Source organism: Varroa destructor, unplaced genomic scaffold (genome assembly GCF_002443255.2).
Source record: "Varroa destructor unplaced genomic scaffold, Vdes_3.0 BEIS01000013.1, whole genome shotgun sequence".
Classification (NCBI taxonomy): domain Eukaryota; kingdom Metazoa; phylum Arthropoda; class Arachnida; order Mesostigmata; family Varroidae; genus Varroa; species Varroa destructor.
Window position 1 is genome coordinate 57,974 of NW_019211466.1, and position 9,527 is coordinate 67,500.

The following is a 9,527-nucleotide window of genomic DNA, read 5'->3' on the forward strand; positions in this document are numbered from 1 at the left end:
TCAATAGAAATATACTGCTGGCTGCACAAAGAATTGTAGTAATACGAGTGGCCAGCGCGTACAGAACTCTGTCAATCGAAGCACTCCTAGTATTGGCCAAAATGGTTCCATGGGATTTGCTTACCATAGAAAGAGCTGAACGACGACAAAGAGATGATTCCACCGACAACATAAGGGCACGTATGGATACAGTGAACAAATGACAGCAGCAATGGGAAAATCCACGCACTTACGGAGGACGAGAATGTCCGGGCAGTTGGACCCGACATCTAATACCAGATGTCAGGAAATGGATTCGCAGCAGACAGGGAGAGCTAACATACTACTCCTACCAAGTCTTGTCGGGTCATAGACAGTTCCAGACATACATGACAAAAATCGGCAAAACGCAAGTGGGCATCTGTGTGCTCTGCGTGTTGGGCATGAAGGACAGAGTAGAACATACTCTTCCTCACTGCCAGACACTTAAAGCGGTCAGAGATAAACAGGTACACAGAGAAGTAACAACAAAGGACAGTACTAAGCAGATGGTGGGTCTGATGACAAACGACAGGACGAACTGGGCCAAAGTTACGGCTTTCTTTGACGATATTATGAAAAGAAAAGGACAATTAGAAAGGATGAGACGTAAGAGAATAGTAGAAGGGCAGAGCCGAAACAATCATGGGCCCAACACACAACACCTGGAATTAACAGAAGTACAGGGAGTACGATCCCCCTCGAGACCTAGAGTTTCTTGTCAAGAGGAAAGCCAGAATGGAGGATGGACTGGAACGGCTCAAAGGGAAGGATGATGAAATGACCGTTCCTGCAAGTCATGGTTTCGAAGTAATATCAAACATATCCCGAACCATGACCCAAGCTGATAAAGGGGTCCAGGGTTTAGTGGGTGAGAGTCCCACAGTACCGGACAAAACACAATTCAGTGATGTCCGGTCTGCATAATGCATTTGCCCTTAACAAAAAAAAAAATGCAAAAAAAAAAGGTTAGGTTAGGTGTTTTGTTAGGTTAGGTTAGTATTTTGTGTTTAATAGGAGTACAACTTAATTATTATTGTGTGGGTTCTCAGAGAAGGTGAAAAGCCTGTGTGGTTGTATTATTCTGTTGAACCGAACCACTGGAGAGTCTAGTTGTTTGAGAGTACAACTTAAAAATGGTGGTAAATTTCATCAAAGGCTAAATAGATGGGACTAATAGCGAACAAGTACTATGAGGGAAAGTTGAAAAGAACTCTGACGAGAGAGTTCAACAGTACGTGAAACCATAGTATGTAGAACAGATAACTGTTCTGTAAAGTGGTGTACCTATCAACAGGGTAGTTGGTTATGTGGTGCCTTGAGCGTAAGTTGTCCATTCAACCGATTGCTCTTGGTTAGCCCTGCCAGAGACTCTGTGCACTAGTGCACACTCATTCATTGAGAAACTATGCCGCTTCGGCATCGATATGGGACAGCTCGTACGTAGTGCGATGTTCTGTGTTAGGCGTCACCTAGCCGGTGTAGTTTAGCTGTAGGACAGCTACGGCCTGCGTTTACTAAATGTATCTGCTGTATCTGCGATTTGGTTTATTCCTTGTTGCGGTGAGCATGTTACTCTAGGTAAGCAGTCCGCCATCAATGGTTAGCATTAGTTATTTGACCCGTCTTGAAACACTGACCAAGGAGTTCAAATGGCACGCGAGTCATTGGGTCTTAACACCCGAAGGCGAAGTGAAATGCAAAGGTATTGTTATTTGTGGTCGTACCATGATTAAGCGATGAGCTACTTATGCTTTCTGGCATTTGTAGACTACAAGCGTGATGTTTGAGACCCGAAAGATGGTGAGCTATGCCTAATCAAGATGAAGCCAGAGGAAAGTCTGGTGGATGTCTGAAGTTATTCTGATGTGCAAATCGATAATCTGATCTGGGTATAGGGGTGAAAGACTAATCGAACCATCTAGTAGCTGGTTCCTTCCGAAGTTTCCCTCAGGATAGCTAGCGTGATGATTAGAGATATTACGGCGTATATAGCCTCAACCTATTCTCAAACTTTTAATGGGTGTGAGTGTTATTTCTTGATTGAAGAACACTGCTAAATAAGTATGCTTAGTGGGCCATCTTTCGTAAGCAGAACTGGCGCTGTGAGTTGAACAAATTGTTGGGTTAAAGTGCCAAAAGCTGAAATGCGCATGAGATCTATAAAGGGTGTTAGTTGCTGAAGACAGTAGGACGGTGGCCATGGAAGTTGGAATCCGCTAAGGAGTGTGCAACAACTCACCTGCCAAAGCAACACGCCCCAAAAATGGATGGCGCTATAGCATTGTACTTATACTCAACCTCTGACGTGTGACGCACCGCAGTGCTCAGGGAGTAGGAAGGTAATGTGGTAGCATCGAAGGATGTTGCTGTGAAGCAATCTGGAGCTGTCACATGTGCAGATCTTGGTGGTAGTGGCAAGTACTCAATTGAAAACCTTGAGCACTGAAGTTGGGTATGGGTTCCAGGTGAACAGTAGTTGATCGTGGGTCAGTCGGTCCTAAGCTTATGATGAAACATGTGTTGAATGTGTACAATGATGTGTTATCACTATAAGCGAAAGGGAATCAGGCTAATATTCCTGAACCTGCACACTGGGAGCGTTACTTAGGTAGCAACCGTGGCAACACAATTACGCTCAAAAACACCAAGGGATAGGCTAGGAAGAGTTGTCTTTTCTTTTTAAGTTACTGGTACCCATGGAATGAAGTAAATTTGAGATATGGGTAAGGGTGACATAAAGCTGCTCATATTAGGGAAGTTTAGTTGATTCCCTTGGTCCTTGCTATTTTCATAGTCCAATCAGTTCATTAATAACGACATTTCTATTTTTTTTTTAATATATATATATAAAGCACTAAACTACCATCTAATAGATTATAACTGAGCGCCTCTATGTCAGAATCCAATCCAGAGTCCATAACATTAGTGTCTGGGATGTGTATTGTTTATTAAATAGTTGTGCGAGTGCATAACTGAGCAATATGAGCAAATTGAAATGAAGACAATCTGCAAATGACTTTTATCAATCGAATTGTTGTAATTTGTAGAGCAGTTGCCATACTGCGATCTAATGAGACTTGTCTTCGTATTGGGCGTTTGCTGTTTGCGATAAACTAATTGGCTTGTTGCCGGGATGGAATACCATTAATTTCCGTATGTGAATATAGTATATAAACGTAAATTGCTGTTATTTGTCGATTAGCCACATTTGCTAGCATTAAACGCCGGCTTAAAAAAACCTTAAAACAGTGCGACATTTTCTACTTCTGTCTTCAAAATCTAGTTGTTGTAATTAGATATAATTTTTACTGATTGCCTCAACATATATTAATATTTTTAAGAAAAAGCCAGAAAAATGATGGTGGTAAATCTAAATGACTGGTATTAGTTTGGTGAGCACATTGCAGTGGCCGTAGGTTTTTTGTTCACGTATAAAAATATATGTAGAAATATACACGAATAAAAAAAAACGTAAAAAAATTCACGTATAGACATCAAATAAATGGAACACCCTTATATATATAATAGTTTATATAAATAAAAGCCACTGCTCGTGCATTGCATTTGGGTATCCTGTTCAATATTGTGCAACTAAAAAAAATTATTTTCGTTAAAGAGAAAAATTCTTTGTTTATCGATGTCTCTTTCCGCTGTTTCACGGAATGCCCCAAAAGTAAATTAGATAGCCAAATTTTATGCTATTTCTGTACTCGGGAAAGAGGTGCTATAAGATAACTATACAATATTTTGTGGAACTCTAGTCATGAAGAAGCTCCAACAACAGCTTGTGTTAGTTTGATAATCCATAATCGCTGTTGAGTCATAGGCGAGCCGCATTTACTACCGTTACTTGTTCTCTGCTGCTGTTGCGGCCTATACACAAGCAAATACATATACCTGCAAAGAGAAGTTGCCTTTTTTCTACTACCTTTGATGATGGAGATGTGTGGGTAGACAAGCTTAGCTGAACTAGTCTGGACAACGAAGTGGCATGTGACAGGACATTTTGAACCTATGACTTTTTCTAACATACCTTCAAGGCCAAAAATACAAAAAATCAAGGCTGCTGAGTTTAGATGTGAAAAGAAACAATACCTTGTATATGTTGCTATTATGTAAATGAGTTTTCCGACCAGCAAGACTGCAATGTATAGTTACAAAATATTGCCAGTAATTGTTCGTATGCTATACTGTTGTACTCCAATTAATCATACGATGTCAAACCCCACTCACAAGTTACAAACTATCTTTCGATTCAACTATATACTCGACAACTATATGTCGGAGTTGGCAAGACATTGACCCATATGTAATTATTTTTTCATACGCAGGACCGTTTGCATATCGTTATGCTCTCTGTCTGTAGAAGGTCGCTGCCGTGTTACGCAGAATCCTTAACCTTCAGCGGCAAAAACACGGCAGGACGTTTTCCGTCCCTGCAAAAATAAATAGTCGTAATATTTGTTAATTATTAAAATTAATATTTGTATAAATAAAAGTAAATGTATAAATAAACATAAATAAATGAAATACGTAGATGTAACTATATTAAAGCATGGCTAGACTTCGTTCGCAAATAGGCGCACTTTGGCGCATAGCCGCCGCCACTGCTTGTGCATTGCATTTAATCACCCCGTTCAACATTGTGCGGTCCAAGCAGCGTAATGATTATTTTGTGAACATAATTTGGCTAAGTAGAAAAATTCTTCGTTTATCGATGTCTCTTTCCGCTGTTTCAGAGAATTCCCCTAAAGTGAATTAGATAGCCAAATTTTATGCTGTTTCTGTACTCGGGAAAAAAGTGTTATAAGATAACTATATAATGTTTTGTAGCACTCTAGTCATGAAAGAGCATAATAAGTAATAGGCAATCCGTTCATCAGTAATTACATTTCAATATTTTGTGTCATTATCAGATCGAATACAATAATTAAACGCTAGCAGTAAAACATTCGCTCTAACAACAGCACTAAGCACGATCAGCACTGCGAATTTTTTAGAAATCATAATTTTTCGTATTCACGAAACTACGAAAACTCTATACAAATCTTTTTTTTTTGCAAAAATACTCTCCTAACATATTTTTTAAACAATAAAGCCAGAATAATAGTGGTGGTAAAACCGGATGACAGCAACAAGTACTGCTTGTGTTAGTTAGTACATTACTGATTAACTTGATACAGTCAACGAACACAGGCAACATAGTATCTTCTCTGATAGTCTTAATCTAGGTGTCAATATATGAAAGTATAATACTAACATTAAAATGATTGTAAACTACAAACTTTTCAACATAAAGCAATTCATATTGGATACTGCGTGCATGCTAATATTGTATAACTTGTTTGTAATAAAAAGGACAAGATAGCTAATAACGTTCATTATTCGTATCCACGTAATACGTCATTTCTTATAACACAGTAACAGTAGCGGCATGATGGCCGGCTAACTTAGCAATACTGTTATTGACAGGATCATAAAATGAATCCCACTCAAACTCAACGTTGAAATCGCGTATTCCTACAAAGCCAGGATCTTGGATCGTGCATGCATGGTAGCATTGTATATGCTAGCGATTACTCCTTTTTAATAAAAGGACGAAAATATTTAATGACGTTCATTATTTGTATACATGTAATACCTCGCTTTTCATAAATCTAGTCATAAAAGGGTATAATAAACAACTATTTTCATAGTCCAATCAGTTTATTAATAACGACATTTCTATATTTTTATATCGTTACCGGGTCGGCGACGCTGTTGCGATCGATACTGCTGCTAAATGGCGTTTTATGCTGCCGCTCTATGAACGCTATTTTTGATAATCTTTTTATATATTACACGACTATCGATTTAATATAAACAAAACAAGAATTCGTTGTTTAGCATTAGAATTGCCTCTGTTACAACCGCTCTCCTTTTACTGGCTGTGTTGCTGATAGCGCGAACGGTCAGAGCGGAGAGCGACGGAGAGAGAACGTGGAAAGAGAAGCACTTTTCATCTTCGATTTTGCTCTGTTTGAGACAAAAATGCCGATACCGGTGATGAATCGACGTACACCTCCCACCAGTTGACTTGTGAGCTGCTTGGTAGTGATGGGACAGTCCTATTTTGTTTTAAAATCGCCAGGTGAGACACAAGTATTAGGCACAGGCTGCTAATATGGCGGTGGAGATGTTACAAGGCGAGATTTCATGTTACATGAAATGTGCTCGCAGCGGAACCGTGAGATGAGGATGTACAGTGACAATGCTCGCATAAGAGGACTATGATTTTTGGCATAGTGGAAGCGCATTGTAAGGTTGTAAAAACAACATATATATGCAGAAGTCATGTGTGCCGAACGTGGCTAGCAGTACGAATATACAGTATCTATAATTTACTATAGATAAAGTAAAACTGGTTGATCCTGCCAGTAGTCATATGCTTGTCTTAAAGATTAAGCCATGCATGTTTAAGTTCATACCTATGAATGGTGAAACCGCGAATGGCTCATTAAATCAGTTATAATTTCATAGGATGTGTTTTGTTAATTGGATAACTGTGGTAATTCTAGAGCTAATACATGCATATACGTTCAGCTTGCTGGATGTGCTTTTATTAGTGCAAACCATGTCTTCGGACTTCTGGTGATGACTCTGAATAACTTTGCCGAGCATTTCAGCATAAAGCTGGTGCTATTCCTTCAAAGTATCTGCTCTATCAACTGTCGATGGTATATTATATGTTTACCATGGTTGTAACGGGTAACGGGGAATTAGGGTTCGATTCCGGAGAGGGAGCCTGAGAAACGGCTACCACATCTAAGGAAGGCAGCAGGCGCGCAAATTACCCAATCCCGGCACGGGGAGGTAGTGACAAAAAATAACAATGCGGGACTCTTATGAGGCTTCGTAATTGGAATGAGTACATTCTAAATCCTTTAACGAGGAACTATTGGAGGGCAAGTCTGGTGCCAGCAGCCGCGGTAATTCCAGCTCCAATAGCGTATATTAAAATTGTTGCGTCTAAAAAGCTCGTAGTTTGAAAACTTGCCTTGGCTTACACTAGTCCCTGTTGGGGCACCGTTTGTTGAGCGCAAATATAGGTAACTGTTTTTGCCGACTTCATTGCTTGGCTTATAAGAGTTATCAAATATCACTTTGATTAAATTAGAGTGCTTAAAGCAAGTGTGTTACTTGGATATAAATGCATGGAATGATGGAATATGTTGTTGTTCTATTTGTTGGTTTTTGAACGATGAAATGATTGAAAGGAACTGTTGGGGGCATTCGTATTGTTGTGAGAGAGGTGAAATTCTTAGACCACAGCAAGACGAACTACTGCGAAAGCATTTGCCAAGAATGTTTTCATTGATCAAGAACGAAAGTTAGAGGTTCGAAGGCGATCAGATACCGCCCTAGTTCTAACCATAAACTATGCCAACTAGCAATTTGCTTACGTATGTCTTACGACTAAGTGAGAGGCCACGGGAAACCAAAGTAGGGTTATGGGGGAAGTATGGTTGCAAAGCTGAAACTTAAAGGAATTGACGGAAGGGCACCACCAGGAGTGGAGCCTGCGGCTTAATTTGACTCAACACGGGAAAACTTACCTGGTCCTGACACTAGAAGGATTGACAGATTGATAGCTCTTTCTTGATTTGGTGGATGGTGGTGCATGGCCGTTCTTAGTTGGTGGAGTGATTTGTCTGGTTAATTCCGATAACGAACGAGACTCTAGCCTATTAAATAACACACGGAATCTTGTCTTCCGTGAGGTTCCTTAATGGGATCAAGTGTGTTTAACACTTTGAAACAGAGCAATAACAGGTCTGTGATGCCCTTAGATGTTCGGGGCCGCACGCGCGCTACATTGAGAGACAAAATGAGTTTCCCAGTCTTTAACGAGGCTGGTAATCATTGAATGTTTTTCTTAATGGGGATAGGGGATTGCAATTGTGCCCCTTGAACGAGGAATTCCCAGTAAGTGCTAGTCATTAGCTAGTACTGATTACGTCCCTGCCCTTTGTACACACCGCCCGTCGCTACTACCGATTGAATGGTTTAGTGAGATCATCTGAGTAGACGGGTATGTACTTTGTACGTGCCTGTATTGCAATGAAGATCAAACTTGATCATTTAGAGGAAGTAAAAGTCGTAACAAGGTTTCCGTAGGTGAACCTGCGGAAGGATCATTACTGATTCAAAATCCATTCACTCACATGAGCGAATGGTCGTTGTATGATGTCTATGTCGTGAATGCTTGTTCACAACGAATGTTCATGGCAGAGGTGTTTATAGCTGTATGTTATATATTATTGACTAAGGATCGCGGTCTCACTCGTTAGAGTTAGTCGCGCGTCGCCGACACTGTTCGGTTCGACAGCATTTTTCAGAGTTGTGCTATCGAGAAGAAGACATCACAAGACTCAATATGGGGGATCACTTAGTCCTTAAATCGAAGAAAAACATAGTAATTTGTGGAAATTGATGTGAGTTGTGAAGTTGTGTGAGCATTGTGTTTTTGAATGAAAATTTTAGTATGGATGCACTTGTATCTATGCTACATTTGTTTCAGTATATATACATATAATACGTAGTTACTATTCTTAGTAGTAATAGTAAAAATTATCTTTGATCACAAGGGTGATATGATAAAATCTCTATGTTATGTTTATCTGAAATCAAGTGTGACTACCCGCTGAACTTAAGCATATCAATAAGCGGAGGAAAAGAAATCAAATGAGATTTCCATAGTAGCTGCGAGTGAACTGGAACTAAGCCTATTGCCAATTCTTATGTTTTGTACAATAAGAAATGAGGTGTAAAAGTGTTTTGTGTTTAATAGGAGTACAGCTTAATTATTATTGAGTGGGTGCTCAGAGAAGGTGAAAAGCCTGTGTGGTTGTACTAACCTGTTGAACCGAAGCTCTAGAGAGTCTAGTTGTTTGAGAGTACAACTTAAAGATGGTGGTAAATTTCATCAAAGGCTAAATATATGAAGGGACTAATAGCGAACAAGTACCATGAGGGAAAGTTGAAAAGAACTCTGACGAGAGAGTTCAACAGTACGTGAAACCATAGTGAGTAAAACAGATAACTGTGCTGTAAAGTGGTGTGCCTATCAACAGGGTAGTTGGTTATGTGATGCCTTGAGCGTAAGTTGTCCATTCAACCGATTGCTCTTGGTTAGCCCTGCCAGAGACTCTGTGCACTAGTGCACACTCATTCATTGAGAAACTATGCCGCCGCGGCATCGATATGGACAGCTCGTACGTAGTGCGATGTTCTGTGTTGGGCGTCATCTAGCCGGTGTAGTTTAGCTGTGGGACAGCTACGGCCTGCGTTTACTAAATGTAACTGTGTATCTGCGATTTGGTTTATTCCTTGTTGCGGTGAGCATGTTACTCTAGGTAAGCAGTCCGCCATCAATGGTTAGCATTAGTTATTTGACCCGTCTTGAAACACGGACCAAGGAGTTCAAATGGCACGCGAGTCATTGGGTCTAACACCCGAAGGCGAAG

At 40.1% G+C, this 9,527-nt stretch overlaps 2 non-coding genes and 2 pseudogenes across 2 annotated transcripts in view; all 4 read left to right on the top strand.

Moving 5' to 3' along the window:
• The first annotated feature begins 926 nt into the window (after nucleotides 1–926).
• On the top strand, nucleotides 927–3,121 carry LOC147754151 (large subunit ribosomal RNA; annotated as a pseudogene).
• Nucleotides 3,122–6,418: 3,297 nt separating this feature from the next.
• Nucleotides 6,419–8,201, top strand: LOC147754152 (small subunit ribosomal RNA). Its single transcript, XR_015318108.1, has one exon. It is a non-coding gene; the product is annotated as a small subunit ribosomal RNA (ribosomal RNA).
• A 228-nt stretch (nucleotides 8,202–8,429) lies between these two features.
• Nucleotides 8,430–8,586, top strand: LOC147754153 (5.8S ribosomal RNA; annotated as a pseudogene).
• A 91-nt stretch (nucleotides 8,587–8,677) lies between these two features.
• The window catches only part of LOC147754154 (large subunit ribosomal RNA), a 3,545-nt gene continuing 2,695 nt past the window's right edge, over nucleotides 8,678–9,527 (top strand). Inside the window, exon 1 of the ribosomal RNA XR_015318110.1 lies at nucleotides 8,678–9,527. This exon is cut by the window's right edge and continues 2,695 nt beyond it. This is a non-coding gene — a ribosomal RNA (large subunit ribosomal RNA).